Here is an 18097-nt window from a genome sequence, read left to right as displayed (position 1 = left end):
TAAGATAAGGAAGGCGGAGAGAACGACGAGGACGGGATGATCGAGCAGGGATCAAGAGGTGTTTGGGGCGCCCCTGCGAAAGCGATGAGAGACTCCTTTGCAGATCTGCGCACAACTGATCCCTGATCGACGTGCCCGGCCAGAGAACAAGGAGGCGAGGGTCCGAAACGAGGCAGAGTGAGCCAAGATGTGCAGACACGACGTCATTGGTTGCGTCAGTATACGGACGAATTGCATCTTGAGAGACGACTTGACTGATCAGGTGAGTCGTGCCCCGATTCAGAGTAATGCTGATATTGGTTGAGAGTTGATTTTGCAAAATAAAACACCCAGTGTAAGGTTGATTAGCCAAGGGTAAGGTTAAAACATGCCTGTGGTATTGTCCACCTTAGCGGGATTTTTCCGCTGTGGTAGACAATCTTTGGAAACTCGCCAGGTCACGCCACCCGTGGGGTCGCCGGCATATGAGATGTATGTGAAATATGGTGTAGGAGCGACAATGTTTTGTGACACTTGGCATAGACAAACCAGAAAAAAGGAAGATCTTCAGTGGCCGAATCATGGGAGTTTTGAGATTACGAGAATAGATAACTTGGAGATGGTGTTGATGAAAAAGAAAACACGCCCTGCAGCATTTGATATCCTTAGAGACTGGAGGAGGGAAGCTATGCTTCGTAGGAGAAGTAGAGAGAAACATCCGTGCAGGCATAAGTCGAAAGCAGAGAGAGTGAAAGAAAAGGAGGAGGAGGAGTGGAATGATAGTTTGAGAAAGTCAAATGGACGCGATGAGTTGAGTATAGAAAAAATATACCCACAACGAGAGTTGCATTCATCAGATGAATTGATAAGTAAAATATTGACTGATACAAAGCAAGGCCCAAGGGAAGAGACTAAAAAGACCATGTCAGTAACTATTGCTCAGCCCCCTCCAGTTGCTCAGCCCCTCCCAACTGACCAAATCCCAGCACAGCCACAGACCACACAATCAGCGCCTCGCATTAGCCAGTCAGAGCTGCAACAGTCACTTACCGTTCCCGCTGTCCCATCTGCACCTCCCTCCCTAGAGATAATTTCTGTCCCATCTGCCCCTCCTGTAATTGAACACAAACTTATTGAAACAAGGGAAGGGCCCGGACAAAGTGGATGTGTGAGAGTGACCCGTAGTGCGATCAGCAAGGAGAGAAAGCAAGAGTTGCAAGAACAGGCCGAGATGTATATAAACGGGAATGATGAGACGTCAACGCTAGCTTCAATGTATGATTTCAAGAGGCGCAATGAAAGACAGGTATTGTTGGAATGCATGGGGGAATATTTAACGGTGAGATGGAAACAGTTAATTGGAAGGCTACCGCCACAACAGTTATTGGATTTGAATGCATTAGCCCGTTGTAGAGAGAGAGATGAAGAAATAAGGGAGCATGTAGATTGACTTTTTGAATTTAAGAATGAACTTGATGATGAATATGTTGAAATGTTTGCCACACCGGGGTATAGGAGTAAAGATATTAGGAGAGATAGGAAGGAAGCGGCGGTGCCCTATATACAGCGGTGATTTTTGCCATTGTCAAGACAGACAGGCGATAAATTAAAAGTGTGTATATGAGAGGCGTTAAAATGGATTTCAGATCCTAGTATCCCCACAATGGAAATACATGAAATATTTGATGAATACCCCTTGCCAATGAAAAGAAAAGCACTGTAGATAATGGTTGAATATTTGATAGACAAAGATATAGATGAGAAGAAAGCCAGCCCCCCTGAAATGATGGCAGTATATGAGAGAGCATTAGAACGTGGAACAGGAGAAACAGCCTTATCACTTGATTTGGGAATATTATTGCATATGAGAGAAGGGGGAGGAACAGTGAGTACGGTATTTCCCATGAGAGAAGTCCCACCTACCTTTGTACCAAAAGTAGAGATTCCTGCATCAGGTACCACCCCAGCGCGGGTAACGGAAGCACATTATACAGCACAATATGTACACGTCTCCTTCTCCAGACAAGAAGTAAATAACATAAAACAGACGATTCCCGATATAAGAAAGAATCCGGTGGGATTCTATAAGGAAATAGAGTCCTATCTGCAATCATCCGTGTTCACTATGGGTGATATAGATAAGAAAAGTAGATGATGAAACGGCCTATGGCGCCACTTGGGCGAATTTAATACAGGAGGATAGGAATAAAGAAGTGGGGGGAAAAACGGGCCAAATATGGCTGCGTTACCAGCACAGATAATACAAAAATTGAAAGAAATTGTTCCCGAAAGAAGAATTCAATGGGACAAATTGACTGCGTGCATTCAGGGCAAGGATGAGTTAGCTACAGATTATTTTCATAGATCAAAGGAAGTATTCACAGACTTTAGTGGACAGGATGTAAGCACAGCAGCAGGAAAAAGACTATTTGTTGATAAGTATGTGAGAGGGTTAATACTTCAAATTCAAAACATAATAATGACATCGGAAAGTGCATGGCAAGCAAAAACGATGAGTGAAGTATTACATATGGCCCAATATTATGAGAACAGGGTGAACACAGAGAAAGAGAAAGAGGTGAAGGATAGGGCGAATTTGAAAACAAGGGTGCTACTCCAGCAAGTGGCGGGACACAATAGAGGAAGAGGAAACGCACAAGGCAGAGGTAATTCGAACATGCATATAGGGCCTCTGGGATTAAATCAGTGTGCGTATTGCAGAGAAGAAGGTCATTGGCGAGCGCAATGCCCACATCTGCAAAATAGAAATGGGTATGGCCAGAGAAGACAGCATAGGGGGCATCCAGGAACTAATGAGCAAAATAGAAATAACATGCAGCAGCACCAACATAGTCAAGGGAATGGTACCCAAAATCAGAACCAAGCTCAGAATCAAACTTCTACTCAGAATCAGAGCCATCAAAAGACGCAAAATGGGAGTAGAGGAAGGGGCGGGAACATTTTTGATACCCAATCAAACGCGTACTATAATAACAGCAGCGATTACACATCGGATGATGTGTTGTTTCCCCAATCGGACAGCCCACGACAGGGGTCGGTACCAGTGCCTATTCCCGTGAATCAGAAAGGACCCTACGTAGAAATGAAAGTCGGGAATAGAGAGCATAGCTTTCTCGTAGATACGGGGGAACAGAAGTGCTCAATAGATCATCACTTTGTTCCAGAAATACCACTGTCAGGTCAAAGAAATATTTCAGTAGGGTTCGCAGGTACCCCAGTGATAAATCTAGTATCCCAACCAGTAGCAGTGACGTTAGGCCCATTCACTGAATATTGTCCATTTCTCTTAACAGAGAATTGTGGGGAAAATCTTTTGGGATTAAATCTATTGAAAAAAAACTGAGTGCAGTTATTCACTGTATGCCAGATGGAGTATTTTTGACCATTTCACCACTGAATGTACCGGTATCTGAATTTTTGTCCAAACCTTTGCCAGGAGAATTGAGTGAAGTGTATATGGGTGATGAATGACAATGATGTGGGATGCTTGAAGATAGAGCCATTAAAGATTGCTCTGAAGGGAGGAGTAACGTTACGGCATATTCCACAGTACAACATTTCATCAGAAGGAGTGAAAGGATTGAAAAGTATTGTTTATGATTTGGTAAAATTGGGAGTGATTGAAGAGATTACAGGCAGCACATGTAACAGCCCCATTCTTCAGGTGTATAAGAAAGGAGGTAATGAGGTACCATATCATTTTATAATTGATCTGCTCGTATTAAACAAGGTAGTAGATCCTCAATTCCCATTGGTTCCAGACGTCACCACAATTTTGACAATGATTCCTGCCTCGGCTGAGTACTTTAGTGTTATTGACTTGAAGAATGCTTTCTTCAGCATTCCAGTACACAAGGAAAGCAGATATTTGTTCACTTTCACATTAGGAGGACGATCATTTACATTCACACGCATTCCACAGGGCTACACAGAGAGTCTGAGTATTTACAGCAGAGCATTGAAAAAACAGCTAGATATGCTAGAATTACCGGCAGGTTGTGTATTGTTACAGTATATAGATGAGTTATTGATCGCTGCAGATACAGAGGAGATTTGTAAAAAGAGCACGGTTTCATTATTAACACACTTAGCAGTGCCTGGCCATAAAGCAAGCTTAAAGAAATTCCAATATTGTCAAAACGAGGTGACTTATTTGGGTTACCTACTCTCGAGAGAAGGGAGAAGACTGACGCCAGAAAGGATAGATAGCATTTCTGGTATGCCTATTCCAAAGACACAGAAAGGAGTCAGAGCCATAATAGGCATGGCTTCCTATTGCCCGCAGTGGATTGTAAACTTTGCATTGATTGTGAAGCCAATGGTGGAATTGACAAAAAAGGATGCTGTGATGCCCTTGCAGTGGAATGAAGAATGTCAGAGAGCATTTGATCTTATCAAAACTGCATTGTGTTCGGCTCCAGTTTTGGGCACACCAAATGATGAAAACATTTTTTCAGATTGTTTGTACACGAGAGTGAAGGCTGCACGTTGTCTGTTTTGACACAGGAACAAGGTGGAAGAAATAGGCCATGTGGCTATTTTTCTTCCGCTCTGGACCCTATAGCGCGCACACTACCACATTGTTTGCGAGCTATTGCAGTGGCTGCTGCATCAGTGAAACAAACCGAAGGAATGGTATTGGGGCACACCTTAATTTTGATGGTGCCACATGCCATAGACGTTCTATTAAATAGAACGCAGACGCAACACCTCACCTCTGCTAGATTGACTAGATATACGAAATTGTCCTTTTTGCGCCACACATCCAAATTATGAGGTGTAACGCTTTGAATCCTGCAGAATTAATGCCACTGCCCACAGAAGAACTCGGTGAAAATGACACACCTCCCCATGATTGCTTAATGGTTATTTAGGAAGAAACAAAGGGAAGAATTGATTTAAGAGAGACCCTGCAAAAAGAGCCAGATGGAGAACTGTTTTGTGACGGCTCCTGTTTTAAACTACCTGATGGCACATCAACTGCTGCCTATGCCATCACCACGTTAGAGAGTATTGTAGAAAGCAAAAGAATCCCCTACAACTCTGCACAAGCAGCGGAGATAATAGCCTTAACCAGAGCCTGTGAGATTTCTGAAAATCTGAGTGTTAACATATATACTGACGGCCAATACGCCTTTGGCGTGGTTCATAACTTTGGCCGACTCTGGGATGAGAGGGGTTTCTTGACATCACATGGGGCCAGAATCCAACATGGCCCTTTGATTGTACGATTGCTGTCTCCACTTACGTGTCTGAAGCGCCTAGCAATAGTGAAATGCGAGGCGCATAAAAAAGTAACATTTAAAGTGGGAGAAGGAAATGCATTTGCAGACAGGATTGCGATGCAAACTGCCACTGATCTGAATACTAAAATGATGTCAGTACAGTCTGAGGAATTGCCCTGCATGATAGAAAATGGAATTGCTACTGTCAAAGAGATGCAGGCAAAAGCCACTGCTGATGAAATACAAGGTTGGGCTGAGGGCTTTGCTGAATTAGATCTAGAAGGTTGCTGGGTGGACAAGAAGAGTAGAAATTGGATGCTGCCCAACTCCTATGTAACTGCAATGGTCATGATGGCCCACAGCCCTACACACATTTGTGCCAAAAGGATAGTTCACCATTTAGCCACAGTTTGGGAGAACAAACACATAAAGAAAAATGCAGAGAGGCTGGTCCAGAATTGTATCACGTGCCTACAACACAATGTGGGGAAGGGAACAGTGACTCCAACAGGCAGTTTCGGCCCTCCCTCTATGCCTTTTGAGGTAATCCATTTTGATTTCATAGAGACGGAGAGATGCCAAAACTTGAAGCATATTCATTAAAAGACTGTACCGCCATGAGCACTGCAAAAGTAATGTTGAAGGAGTACTTCTCCCGTTTTGGTTTGCCCCGTGTCATATGGTCAGATAATGGTCTGCATTTTGTGGGCGCAGTAATATTACAGATTTGCGCAGGTCTCCAGATTGACAAGAGATTCCATTGTTCTAGACACCCCATGAGTGCCGTTCTTCTTGAATGCCACAACGGCATTTTGAAAGCTAAAATACGTAAGATTTATGCAGGTGACAAGTTAAGCTGAGTAGACGCATTACCACTAGTGTTACTGTGCATGCGTACATCTGTGCAGGCAAGAACTGGGCTCTCCCCATATGAAATAGTGATGGGAGACCGGCAAATGTTTGGTGTGCACCGCAGCCGAAATGGTTAAGGGAGCTTGAATACCCTGTGCTCAGCATTTATTGTAATCTTTTAATACAAACATTGCATTTGATTCATCAGCAGGTGCAGGAGGCATTACCAATCAGGCATAATGGCCCGGGGCATGCACTGGAACCCAGAGATTGGGTGCTAATCAATAACTTGGAAAGGAAGACATCGCTTGCACCAAGGTGGTGTAGACCCCATTTCATACTCTTAATAACGGAGACTGTCATTCGTGTAGACGGAAGGAAAGCGTGGATTCATGCAACGCACGCTAAAAAGGTCCCGTCACTGTCTGAAAAACTGTCTGATCAAGACGATCAGAAAGAGACAGCGGTCCCAGAAATGAAAGAAATGGTTGCCAGTTCTTTGCCACAAAATCTGCCTGATCCTGGAACGAAGCCTGAAAAGATTGCTGTAAAAGAGGAAGGGCAAAGAGTGCCCCAATGTTGTCCATCTGCATCATTGCTGGCCGATACAAAACGTGTATCACTGTGGCGCCCACCATCTTTTGTTGCGCCGCAGCCTGAAACAAAATCTACATCACCACTTTGGCACCCACCATCATCTTCCATTGCACCACAAGCTGACTCTGAGCTTGAGTCTGGAATTGCACCTGCAGTATTCATTGATCACACGATACCAGGAGCAAGGCGGTATAATTTGCGGAACCGGAAGAAGGAGTGATCAAATCTTCATTTCTTTTAATCTTTGTTGCCTCTGTTTCCTATGGTGGATGAAGAAGGAACCGGAGGCCTAGAGGATAGTGGCATGAGCGTTGTACAAATCGGACAGCCCAAAAGCGAGGCTCCTCGGTGCTAAAAAAATCCATGTGCAGATCACCCCTCACGGACAAGAGGGGCTCACATCATATGAAGGCAATTGATAACTGCTCTGGAGTTTTTTGAGCAATGTGCAGATGCACAGAGATCTTGCACAACGCATAGCTATCCAGGCTGCTAAGAACTGGAAGAATAGACTGTTGACAATTACCGAACTTATTGACATTTGAACGAGTGCTCCAAGAAGAGATATTCTCGACGAACATTGTTGAAGAAGAAGAAAGCGAGAGAAAAATAAAATGCCGGAACAAGCGTTTGCCCCCTCCTGCACCACTGCTGATAATGAGTTAAACATAGAGAATGGAAGGTTACACAAAAAGAATTGCCGAAAAAATTGTATGCTGATTTTAACAATAGTCATGTGTGTGATGAGTATAATAGCCCCAATAATGACCGTAATGGTATTATGGTACTTAGAAGAAATACACCCATTAGAAGTGCTCTTGCCTGTAAGAAACATCTCCACTACTGAAAGCCCGATTCATGTGATTACTTAAACTTTGTCCCCAATGGAAGAAAGACACAGGGAAGGTTATGGAAATAACACATTACTGCTAATAATGAATATGAGACACTCAATATTAAGAAAAAATAATTGCTGGGTCTGTGCCCACTTGCCACAGCATGGTGGTAAGGGAATTGGTTGGTATGTGCAACCCCTGCCATTGCGTTCTGCATGTTATGCTTCCTTGAGTGCATTATATTATGGGAAATGGAAAGAAAGTGAAACTGGTCAATTAGATAGAACAAATATGAAAGAATCTGAAGAAATTATCATGAAACCCGTAGGTTGTTCTATATTTCATGAAGCACGATTGATTACACCAGTAATGATGCCACAAGATAGATTGTCTGTGCCCTATAAATCATCTGTAATCAAATTTCAGATGAACCCCGAAGGAAATAAAGATACTGTGCCCCCCTCTTATGCAGTAAATTACAGTCCACGGTCTGTTCCTTTTTGCCTGAGGAAGAAGGGTTCCTATTTGGTAGGGACATTCACTAGATGCATGAATATAGCAGTTCTTGATAAGGAGGTAGAGCCAGTATATGTAGGAGATCCTGTTTATTTTATATGTGGAGAAAAAGCATATCTCTGGTTACCTAGAAACTGGGGAGGTACTTGTTACTTAGGATTCCTATTCCCTGGGGTATTCCTTTCAAAAACAGCAGACATAGCCAAATTGGCCAGGTCAAGACCTCGGTGAAATGAGGAAGGAGGTTTGATCGTGGAGGACATAGCAAAATCATTCATACCATTTTGGGGCCAAGCAATAAACTCTTCTAATATAAGACGACTGTTCAGAATATTAGAGGAAACAATAAATGGAACAACAGATATATTATATAATATGACATTAGAGGAAAAAGGAATCAGATTAATGTCACTCCAAAATAGAATGGCTCTTGATGTAATCCTGGTTAATCGTGGGGGTGTTTTTCAAAATCATGGGATCAGCGTGCTGCTTATTTGTAAGCAACTCCTCCCCAACGATTTTCGAAGTGATAAGAAAGTTGCACGTTTTAAGCTCTGACCTTCAGCCCCCTGAAGGGAGTTGGGAATTAAACATAAGCTCCTGGTTCTGGGAAGTATTACGATCATGGGGATGGAAATTATTTGCGAACCTAGTAGCAGTGTTAGGAATATTCATGACATGTTGCTGTTGCATACACTGCTTACCTATAATATGCACTGAAATAAGCGAGGAGTGTGTCCAGATGATAGGAAAAAAGAGCACTAGTAAATCAAGTGCTCACGGTAATAATGAATCGAAGACAGTAAAAGAATTCATGTCAATCAATATTGATGACACTGAGGAGGATACCAGTAGTGTGCAAGATTCAGAATCAGAATCAAATACTTGGTCAGAAGAGGATGCAATGTATGGATGAGGCATTTGGCATACGGCCAAAAGGAGGGTTTGTCAGTCCAGAAAAAGAAGACACCCCTCGATCGTAAGGCAATGTACTTAGTTGGCTGAAGACCAACCGCCTCATGTGTTTAGTGTTAGAAATATATAGCCACAAGCTTGACTAAAGTGTGGCCATTTTAAGGTGACTGAAATCGCCATTTTGTTTTCTCTAACGTTTGCCTTTTGCTTTGTGTCAAAACTGCTTTGCTGAAAAATTATTCTGCTCCCCTAGTGCATAACGCAAGGCCGCGAGAGACATGTTGAAACATAACACAGCAACCCAGACAGAAATGCCCAGTCTCCTCCCTCACAAATCCTTGGAAGTAAGCAGTGAAGCATTCTAATCAGTACACAGGTGCCAGCTAGTCTCGTAAATACAGTAGAAATGTTAGAAGCGAACATTAAATGGCTTGAATTATGCTCTTCTTTGTGACCCCCCTTTCCTGAGCCCTGTAGAGCCCCGAAGAGCAAGCTGCTCCCCAGCACACAAATAGAAACTAGGAGATAGCAAGGCCTGGAATGTGTCTCTCCCCTATGCGCAGCTTGCTTGCAAAAACAGAAGCATTGTGTTCTTTAAAATAAAGGCTTATGTCTGTAGGCTCGCAGAATTGCAAACTGTTGCTAAATGAACGTTTAAAGGTGTCATACTCATCACCGTTGTCAATCATCGTTCCCAATTCAAAGGAAATGTATTAGGGGCGGTATTGGATGTGTCACTACTGATTGTAAGATGCTTGCTTTGTATTAATGTAACTGTTGTACGATTCTCACTCTCTTGCGTCCCCCGGGGTCTGGAAACACACGTTGCGGGGCGTGGGACCCAGTTGGCCATCTGAGACTATTTGCTTTGCATTAAACCCTGTCTTTTGGGAATACAACCTCATGTCTGGTGTATCAGTTTGTGTGTGGTGATTGTGCCTTGTTTCCATATGCGAGGGTCCCTCAGGGGCCCCTTCCCTGAGGTTGGTGGTTGAGGCATAACCTCCTTAAACTCTTCTCTCCTTGTCTCCTCTCTGATTCTAGGCTCAATTTCATTTGTCCTGGTTGTTCTTTCATCATCCATTCTCTGGTATTAGAAAGGTTTCCCCATCGTTCTGATATCTGTGGGATAGGGTCATAGGGAGTCTTGTGATCTTTTCTGTCCTTGTTCTTATGTAGGGAATGGAAGTGTTTCATAGCCTCCAAATTATTCTGAGCAGTCTCAATGACTAGTGTGAGGCTTGTTTTTGTTTCAATCGCAACACTGCCTTTTGTAAATAGGGAGGTAAAGAATTAGTAAACTCTTTCAGGGTTAGCATCTCTATCAGTTCGACCAGAGTCTTTTTGACTACCCATGAAGATATGGGGCCTCATTACGACCCTGGAGGTAACCATGCCGCTTTTTGTGGCATGGCTACCCCCATTCTGGATAGCGGGTCCAGGTTTCCTGAATGGGGAAATACTGGGCCATTCCAACCTTGGAGGGCCCGGTATTTCCCCATTCAGGGAACCAGGACCCGCTACATCCCCATTCCCATTTCAGCCTCCATTGCTTTTATCAACTTACCAGCTGTGTTAATTCATTTTTGTCTTTTGCAGCTTTGTTCCTGAAGTCAAGGCTGATACCTCAAATGCTGCTGCACCTCCCCATCTCTGCCATTCACCCAGGAGTGTGTCTGGTATCCTTGAGACACGATAGAGGTTGTCACTTCTCTCTAGCTGGGCTTCCTTGCGCAACCTTCAAGGCCCTTCAAAGGTAACAATCTCTCGTGGGGTGTCTAAGGTTTCTCTGTTCCTCTGTTCTGTCCCTCCACCTGTTGCACTGCTCTGCCATCGCACTAGAACAACTGCTCCTTCTCGTGCATTGCCTTGCTTAGAGTGTGTTCTATTGCTGCACCTTTTAACCATGTGAGGAGAGCTAACAGGTATCAGGTGCATGTAATGAGGTGAAGTGCCTGACCCTACCTGATCTTATAAGTGAGACATGTTCAATTAATTGCATGGGTGGTGCTCCTTTTACCTTCAGACCACCTTTTCCTTACCTCAGTGTTTGTGTAGGATAGGGAAGGGATCTGGGAAGTTAGAATATCCTATAAAATAGGATGGAACATGGGTATTTGAAAAGGGGGGATACCATTTCTCGCCATCAGGCGTTCCTCCCCCACTCCCTGAAGACCCCTCACCCTGGGGGTCCTCCCGCACTTTTCCACCCCCAGGGTCTGGACAAAGGTAATGGGCATGCACTGGCTACCTCAGTAAGCAATCCCTGGGGTCTAGGCAGCAAAACACCCTTTGGGTTTTCACACTTTCCATGCCTGCCATTGGAATTAGTTAAAAAAAAAAAACAAACAAAGAAAAGAAACTGGCTGCAATGGAACAAGGGGGGAAGGGCTACACATATGGCCTCATTACACGTAGTGCGGTAAAATCTGCAAATTACCGGCATGGCGCCCTTAACGTGTCCGCCCTCGTAGGAGTGCGCTAATAGCGTACCATTACGAGTACGCGGACATGAACTTTACACCATGCCGGTAATGCCCCTCCAGCCTTGCCGCTAATCTCCCCCAAAAGTCACTTACCGCCTTCCACGACAGTGCAGATAGCGACTCCGCCTTGACGCATCATGCAAATAGCGGCCACCGCTAATAGCGGTGACCGTTAAATACCGGAACCGGAAATAGCATCATCGCACAGGAACGGGAAAAAGCATGGCGGCCATCTTTAAAAACACATCCATTGCCATCCTCTGCCCCCTAGACCTGTTTGTGTTACCTTGCTGCCTGAGACCCATTGCTACACTGTCACCATGCCCAAGGCATTAAAAAAAACAACAAACCCCCAGCGAAAGGAGAAGTTCTCCACCGAGGAGATAGTGATGCTGACTCAAACCTTAGCGGACAATGCAGAAGTGGTCTTCGCAAATGACATGCGGCGGGAGACCCTCCTAAAGAAGAAATCAATCTGGGCTGAAGTGGCAACAAAGTGAGTGCTGTAGGCACCAGCACGCGCACTGTACACGAGTGCAGAAAACGATGGGACGACCTGAGACTCCGGGTCAGGATGATCCTGTCCGAGGACCACAAGACTGCCACCGCTGGAGGATCAGGGTCACCGATCAAGCTTAAGGAGTGGGAGGAAACATGTGCAAACCTCATCGGGGTAGAATGTTATGAGGGAGTCGGGAGTATGGAGCACGGCGTGCCGGACACTTCTGATGAAGGTAAGTGCACTGATGCAAGCATGCAATGTGAATGTACAAGTCCCCACAAATGGCAGCCCTGGATCACTGCATGGATGGCCCGGCATCCACACATGCATCCCACCCTGCGCATGTCAGTGCCAGACCCCAACACACACACATGCATACATCAACAGAGCCAAGTGCCACACACAACACTGCATGGATGAGGCACTGAAATGACACCTCACCTGCTTCATCCACAATGAAGTTCAAACGGCCCCAAATGAATTCATGATGTAGCCTGCATTGAGTACATGCGACCATAACCAATGACATCCCCCTTCTTGTCCCCGACAGGGTCGCATACAGTCAGCGAGGGAGCGCCCCAGGCACCCCCTGTGCAAAAGAAGAAAAGGCCACAGCCCAGCGAGGATGCACCAACTACATCAGGTGGAAAAAGGCCAAGGCCCCTATTGCAGCACCCAAAACAACTCCTGCGCGCCTCTGCCAGTGCCACGCAAAACCCTACTGCCCCGCCTCTGGAGGTCCATTCCCCCCCCCCAAATCACCACCACCGAGGGTCCACCCTCAGCTGCTGCCAGTTCGGCAGGGGAGGCAGCAGCCATTGCCCCATTGTCTGACGTGGATGAGCCCACGGAAATCGATCTGCCGATGCACACCCCAAGCCCTGCTGTAACCCCCGAGCAATCACCCCTACACACACCTTGCTCGCACGTCACCGTTCACGAGTCTATGGAGGCCTTCAGTAGCCCCACAGAGGCGGCATCTGCACACCAGCCAGCATCAGGATGCGCAGCAGACACACCACCACAGGCCGCCACTTCCCCTGACCTGGCCAGCATCATCCAGCGCCAGCAGGCTCTCACAGACCTCGTAGGTCAACATGTGGAGGAGGTTGCCCGTCTCAGGGCTGACCTCGGGGAGACATCCAGGCACTCCAGGAAGGGAATGGAGTTGTGCACAGACAGGCTGTGTGGGGAGCTGATACGCCTCCGGGAGGTGCTAACACGCATCGCAGATGCTATGGAGCGCCAATTTCCACCAGGACAGTCTGCCACCTCTTTGACCACCAGTTTGCGGCAGACAAGCCCAATCAGACGCTCTACACGCACCACCAGGCGCACCTCCAGCCAGCCCCCAAATGCTGGCCCTGGCAATGAAAAATAGGGCGTGAATGTCCATTGGTCTCTGTGCATGCCTGGAAACATACATTGTTGGAGACTCATGAGGGACAGTTGGGGGGGGTGATGGGACAGTTGTGGGGGATGGGGGGAAGGGTGTGATGGGACAGTTGTGGGGGGGAAGGGTGTGATGGGACAGTTGTGGGGGGTGGGGGGAACAGTGTGATGGGACAGTTGTGGGGGGGTGGCGGGATAGTTGGGGCCTTGCACATTTTCCTTTTTCTGTTCATTAATACACTGTTGTTTGAGCATAACACAGGCCTTGACTCCTTCATTGTGTGTGATCAATTTATTGACGGCAAGGTCCATTGTGAGCTAACAAACAGACACCAGTGCATCACCAGCCAGATACAGATGACAGTATGACTACATGTCACTCAAAATATTTGGTTAATCAAATGCTGCCTCACAGCACGTCCCTCCTGGCCACCCCCTCTTGCATGACCTGCATACCCTTCACCTCCATCCTCATCCCCGTCATCATCCTCATCAGGTGCCTGCATTTCAACGTCAGGGGGCAGTGGCACATTCCGTCTCATACACATATTGTGCAGCATGACACATGCCGTGGTGATCTTTGCAACCTTCTCATGGCCATACAGGAGGGCGCCACCAGACCTGCTAATGTACCTAAACCGTGACTTCAGCAGTCCGAATGTCTGCTCGATGACGAGGCGGGTACGGGTATGTGCATGATTGTATTCTTCTTCGTGCCTGTTCGGTGGTTTCCATACAGGTGTGAGGATCCACCTCTTCAGGGGATAGCCGGCATCACCTACATGGGGGGAGGAATGGGTTCCTGTTAGTTTTTGACACATGTGTGGCCTGTTCATGTCACATACTTTGGCCTATCATTTTGATTCATGTACACATTCAACTGCATCAATGAATATGGTCTGTGTGACTGCTTTGTGCAAAGGTGAGCACAAGCATGCAAGTAGACATGCCCCATGGATGCCTCCAACAGTGACTGCCATGTCCTGGGTGAGGCCAGGTCATTGGTGTCCCTGTGGGGAGGCACATTTGGTACCACACTGGTGGTGTACTGTCCTTCCGACATTGCTGTTGCCATGCTGAGAGGCAACGCTTCAGTGGTGCCATGGGTTTGTGGTGCATTGCCATAGCTAGGGGGTATACCTTTGCATGCATCCAAGGGCACAATGCATTGTTGATGTTGTGCTGTAGGAATGCTGCATGACTATGTTGGCGGCATGGATGACATTTGTGTATTTCGTGGCGTGGAGTGTCGTGCAATGTGGATGAGGATTGATGTTTGATGTCACCAGATTTGGGTTGTCAGCTCTGCCGTGTGGCATATACTTGCATGTCCGTTCATCCCAAGTACGTTGCTGCCCTCACAGATGCCCATTGGCGTACATCTGTACGTGCATTTGGGCGACGGACTACAGGCTACACCAAGTTGGAGTATCTATCTACCCCCCCCAATGCACATCCAGTTGGAGTATCTATCTACCACCCCCACCCAATCACACTGCCATGTGCTTACCATGGAACTCACCAAGTAGCCACGAACGTTGTCCCATTTGTCGCTCCATGTAGCGGGGGATAGTTGAGTTCCGCAGGACCATGGAATCATGGGTAGTTCCTGGAAATCGGGCACAGCAATGTGTGATTATCTTGTTTGCGTCACATACCATTTGGACATTGATGGAGTGGAATTGCTTCCTGTTTCGGTAGACTACTTCTTTGTGATGTGGGACGACCAATTCCACATGTGTACCGTCGATGGCCCCAATGCAACTTGGGATGCCTGCCAGTGAATAGAAGCCAACTTTGGTGTTTGCAATCTCCTGGGAAGTCCGTGGCATGGATATGTGTTCGGGTGCATGCTTCAGGAGGGCATCGAGTACCTGGTTCAGTATGCGTGAGAATACTGGTTGGGAGATGCCATGCATCTGCCCCACTGTATGCTGGTAGGTTCCTGTGGCCAGGAAGTGGAGCACTGTCACCACCTTGACTAGAGGGGGGATGGCAGTTCGGATATCTATGAGGCTCACAATGTCGTTGTGTATCATGTCCACGATGCTGGTGATGGTGTCCCGGTCCAGACGGTACAGGGTGTGTATCTGCTCAGGTGTTAGGTTAAATGGACTGGCTCTGATCCGGGGAATTGGTGGGTGCCTCTGTGGTATGATTAGGTGGCGTGGTGGTGCTTGCTGTGCCTGTCTGGCCCTCCTCCCCCTCCTGCCTCTCCTCTGTGCAGCCTGTTGTTGTAGCAGCAGCGCTGCAATCAGGTCCTCCAGGCCAAGTAATGCTGCCAGTATTGGAACCATCTTGGTGTGGGAAGGGGCGTGGGAAGGGGTGTGGTGTGCTTCTTTTGAGCAGGCACTGTCTCCATTGCCTCCACCTGTGCTGATTTTGGCCACCTGTGGCAGGTGTTGACATTGCTTAGTTTTTTTAACGGGTGGTTAGCGATGGCGGTATTGCCGCCATGCCGGTAAGGGGTTTTGGGGTATTTACCATGGTGCTATTGCCGTGTGCACTGGCCTTGTGATGGTGTGCTATTAGCGGCATGTCGTTATTTACGGGTTGGCGGGTCGCGCGCACGCGGACTGACCGCTATTAGTGGCACCGTAATTAGCGGTGCCTCTAATGGCGGTGAGCCAGGTCGTAATCCGCATGGGCATTTAATGTTACCGGTATTCCTTTACTGGTAACGTTAAATACCTACCGCCATCCGTGTAATGAGGCCCATAGTTCCTTCTCCCTTTCCATGGTGCCCATTAAAACATATAGGGAAACAAGGGAAAAAAAATAATGTTTGCCATGGAAAGGAGAGAAGGGACTATGTGAAGTCCCTCTCACTGTCTATTGTGGTTTGCTGCAGATCGGGAGCTAGTACATCACATGCCCGCTCCCAATCAGGAACAGATTAAGGTAAGTGGTGCAGGGGAGGGAGGGAAATATTAGGTGGGGAACGGAGGAGGTGCCACTTACCTCAATCCCCGGCGAGGGGAGATGGTGCCCAACAGCCCTGATGAGGTTCAGGGTGGCGCGATTACTGTCTCGTAATGACCGTTTTCTGAGCCTCCCAATAGGTTGGAAGGCCTCCACACCCCCCTTTCTGGTTACTAATTTGCAATTTTTAAGTAATTCTTCATTACTTTCTTTATCAATTCACATAGTTCTCTCAGGATACTGTTGGCTTTTCTCTCTTCTTTAGAGATATCTTTAACCTTTGTTGAACCTTGGAATTTGGTTTATTAGACTCTAAGTAACCTTGGAGAGTATATTTCCCTTTGTTGGTCTTGCTCTCTGGACAATTATAGTTCAGCTCTTTCCAACCTGGTCTCTTTGGTATATGATTTATCTCAGGGGTTTATCTGTCTTTCAATTCACAATGTTTTCTCTCTAGTATTTTCCACTCTTTCCTTGTTGGGTAATGGAACAGTTTCACCTCTTCCCACTGTAGTGATCCCCAAGCACTATTAGTTTCGCTCTCATGGCTTTCTCAGATTTCTTTCTCACATTTACACAGTTCCATTTCATTAGTTTTTGTTTCAAGTGTTTGTCACTTATACTGGGACAAGTATCTCTGATTACATGTAAGGTAATGCTGGCCTCCTGGTATTCCCATTCTCCCCATTACCTTCAGTTCTCCAGGGGAATATCTCTGTGTCCCAAATTGACTTGGGACCTTCTCTTTTCTTCATCTGCATGACCAGGTTGGTTTCACTGCCAAACTAGTCTTGTGATTCTCTTTCTCCTTCACTGGGTCTCAGTATCTCCACAGATAACTGAACCATTAGCTGCAGTATTGTGTTTGGTGGTGTTGGCGTAGTTGGATGGTTGGTCTACACACCACAAACTGCCTATGGTCACACCACCACTGAGGTTTGGGCTCCTGTCGCCCCGGGTTCTCTCTTCACACACTGCTGGGGCTTCCAACAGCTCCTTTTAGCATTGAGAGCCAGCCTGGTCGTTGCAGACTCCATGGCCCTCATTACAACCCTGGTGTTGGACCATGGTGCTAGTAGCATCATGGTCCATGCCGGTAACTTACCGACTCCGCCATGGCGGAATGGGGAATTACCGCCCCATTCCGAGGTTGGCGGGGCAGTAATTCCCCCTTCCTCAATGGGAAAGGGGAAGGCGCTAAGTACGGTGCCGCAAATTGCGGCACCGTACTTAGCTCCAAGGTCCCTTTGCGGGTTGGTTTTTAACGCCTGCAAAAAGCAGGCGTTAAAATCACCAACCCGCAAAGGGACCTCGTAATCAGGTGTTAGGGGGTTAACGGCGCCGCCACCTTTTACGGCGCCGTTAACCCCTTAACGCCAGGGTTGTAATGAGGACCCATGTCTCTCTTTCACTGCAACTCCATCAGGTGTTACAGGTCTAGTGGGCTTCCCTGGCCTGTGTGCGTTCTGCTCTCTCACTTACGCTAGGCCTGCACTCCTTCAACATACTTGTCCCAGTTCATTAAAGGTCCTCATTTAAAGATGCAATATCCTTTTCTTCCTTATAATGGTGTAAGTTAGTTTTCTCTTCAGTCACGTTCTGGAACATGTAACCAATTGGCATATTAGATAGTCCTATATATGCCATATGTGAAATGGTCTAGGAAGTTCCACACAAGAATGGAAGTCCTTGTCCCCTAAGGGGGAGTCTCACCCTGTGAGGTCCCACTTGCATCTACCCCTAGGGTGGATATTGTGAAGCAGGCTCACCTCCCTAGTTTCACAAGGCACTGCTCCCCCTTGAGGAAAAGGGATGAATTTTGTTGATATGTCACAGTCTGTACGAAGTTCTGGT

The sequence above is a fragment of the Ambystoma mexicanum genome, chromosome 4p (assembly GCF_040938575.1).
Source record: "Ambystoma mexicanum isolate Mex_15411 chromosome 4p, UKY_AmexF1_1, whole genome shotgun sequence".
NCBI classification, from domain to species: Eukaryota; Metazoa; Chordata; class Amphibia; order Caudata; family Ambystomatidae; genus Ambystoma; species Ambystoma mexicanum.
The sequence above is the reverse complement of the archived record's forward strand: the minus strand, read 5'-3'. Positions refer to the sequence as shown.